Here is a 2,735-nt window from a genome sequence, read left to right as displayed (position 1 = left end):
GATGCTCTATGTAGCCCTGACTATCCTGGAACAGAGTCCAGCTGCTCCCCAGTGCTGGGATTAAACGTGTGCACCATCATGCCCAGCCTGGGATTAAAGGCGTGTGCCACCACCGCTGGGCTCAGTTTGCATTTTTCAACCCAAGTTATTGTGGTGATGATGCAACCCCAGCCCTAGCGTGCAGCACAGAGGAGGGTATTGCTTTTTTTCTTACCCAGTGTAAGAGTCTTTCTGTTGTTGTTACGAGGGTGAATTTAATCCCACTACACTTATTAACCTTAATTGTTAATATTATCTTCTGCTCTGTTTTTTATTTCAATGCTTCTACTTTTCTGTTTTTCCATGTCCAGTTTTTGCTTACAGTGAGCGGCAAGTGTGTGCACAGATTTGTAATTTCGTGCAATGATTTGGAGGCTTCGACTCTGCCCCTACCCTAACCAGTGGTTACTTTTATATAAATATCTCTGCCAAGAGAAGAAAATGAAAGGGCTCTATTCTCCAAGGCTAAAGTTCGGCATCTTAGTTCTATCTTCAAAATCTTGGTGTCTTTTCCTCAACAGGATAAGTGATGAGAACCTCTCCCTGAGGCCAAAGATCTAGAGTGACCCAGACCCTGCACCCCAGGGCTGGAAAGAGGCCCGGCAGTTACCAGCACTTGCTGCTGTACATGAATTTGGATCCCAGCACCCACGAAACAAGCCAGGCATCTCATCTACCCCTGGACCGGCAACCCCAAGGTGGGCAGACAGGAAAGAGGGCTGTTGCTTGCTGGCTTCCAGCCCAGCCCCAGGTTCAAAGAGAGGCCCTGACTCAAAGAAATAGATGGAGACCCATGGGGGGGGGCACTCAACACCTTAGTTTGGCAGACATAGGTACATTTCTTCACATACATGTTTGCATGTACTCATGTAGACACATACATATAAATAACAGATACAGAAACAGGCTCCAATACACACACAAATTCTGTTTGCCTAAAGTACATCTTAAATTAGCAGGGAAAACAAATACCCTAACCGGAATGGAGCCGGAGCGGCTGTATCAATTCCCCTCCCCTCTTGCCCCCAGATCTCAGGGAACATTGCAGAAGAGACTGTGGAAGGACAGAGAGGCCAGAGGATGCAGAGGAGGGTTGGGAAATGCTGTCTTTTGGACATGACCGAGCAGTTGTGCTAAGAAACTCAAGGAGCTGTACTTGCACAAGATCAAGCCAGTTGAAAGTCGAGTGTGGGTGGGGGAGGGGCTTAGAAAGCTCCACCCCTAACTGAGGAGCTTTTGGCCGGCCATTGGTGGCGGCTAAAAAAGGGAGAGTCATTTTTCTTTTTTTCTTTTTTCTTTTTGGATTTTCGAGACAGGGTTTCTCTTTGGCTTTGGAGCCTGTCCTGGAACTAGCTCTGTAGACCAGGCTGGTCTCGAACTCACAGAGGTCCGCCTGCCTCTGCCTCCCAAGTGCTGGGATTAAGGGCATGCGCCACCACTGCCTGGCTTGGAGAGTCATTTTTCTTAGTTGTGTGACCACTGGTAGATGTTAGTGCTCCAGCAGAGGCCTCATTCCTATTTGCATACTGACAACTCTAAGTGGACTCAGTGGGTTATTATTATTTTTAAAGAAAGGACATCTTGGCTGAGTCTTGCAGTGGTGGTGCTGCACACCTCTAATCCCAACACTTGGGAGGCAGAGGCAGGCGGATCTCTGTGAGTTTGAGGCCAGCCTGGTCTACAGAGCAAGTTCCAGGACAGCCAGGGCTACACAGAAAACAAAATACATCTTAAAAAAGGAGATCTTGAAGTGAGGAGGGGGAATTTAAGTGTTCAGGAGTGGGACTAAGGAGAGCTGGAAGAGGGCGTAGTGGACGGATATAGTAAAAATAAATTGAATACATGTATGAAATCTTAAGTAATAAATACAAACTTGCACATATATAATACGTAAAAACGAAGGATGGCGAGGTGGCTCAGTGTGTATAGGGGCTTGCTGCAAAGACTGAGAACCCGAGTTCGAACCCTACGTTCTAGGAGGCAGGTAAGAACCAACGCCCAAAAGTTGTCCTCTGACCTAGATGGTGTCCATGGCATGTGCACATCTCTCACTTAAAATAATTAATGAAAATAAATAAGAACAAAAATAAACCCAGGCAGTGGAGGCACACACCTTTAATCCCAGCACTCGGGAGGCAGAGGCAGGCAGATTTCTGAATTCTAGGCCAGCCTGGTCTACAAGAGTGAGTTCCAGGACAGCCAGGACTGTCACACAGAGAAACCCTGTCTTGAAAAACCAAAAATAAACACATAAACACATACATAAGGAAAGGAGAATAAGAGAAAGATGACAGCAAAAGTAACAATTAGCAATCAGAAGAATGGGGACCCCCATGCTGGACCAAAGGCTAGCCTAAGTCCAGCTCCCAACTCTGAGGGGACGTCCTGCTAGGCCAGAGGTGACACCAACCATCCGAAATACAGACCACAAAGACCAGAAGACCAAAGAGGAAACCGAAACCAAGAACAAAACACCCATCAAACAAAAACAAACTCAGAAAAAAAAAAATTAACAAGGAAAAAACGATAACATGGGAATTACTCCATTTCTATATCTAAACCACGGAGTTCAGTGACTAAAGGGGCCAGGCGTGGTGGCTCCACCTTTAATCCCAGCACTAAATAAGTAAATAAGCAAATTTATGAATCCAATAATGGAGATAGAGCCCTCACAACCCAAGATCTCTTAGGTAAAT

Source organism: Microtus ochrogaster, chromosome 5 (assembly GCF_000317375.1).
Source record: "Microtus ochrogaster isolate Prairie Vole_2 chromosome 5, MicOch1.0, whole genome shotgun sequence".
Classification (NCBI taxonomy): domain Eukaryota; kingdom Metazoa; phylum Chordata; class Mammalia; order Rodentia; family Cricetidae; genus Microtus; species Microtus ochrogaster.
This window is presented reverse-complemented; position numbering follows the sequence as displayed.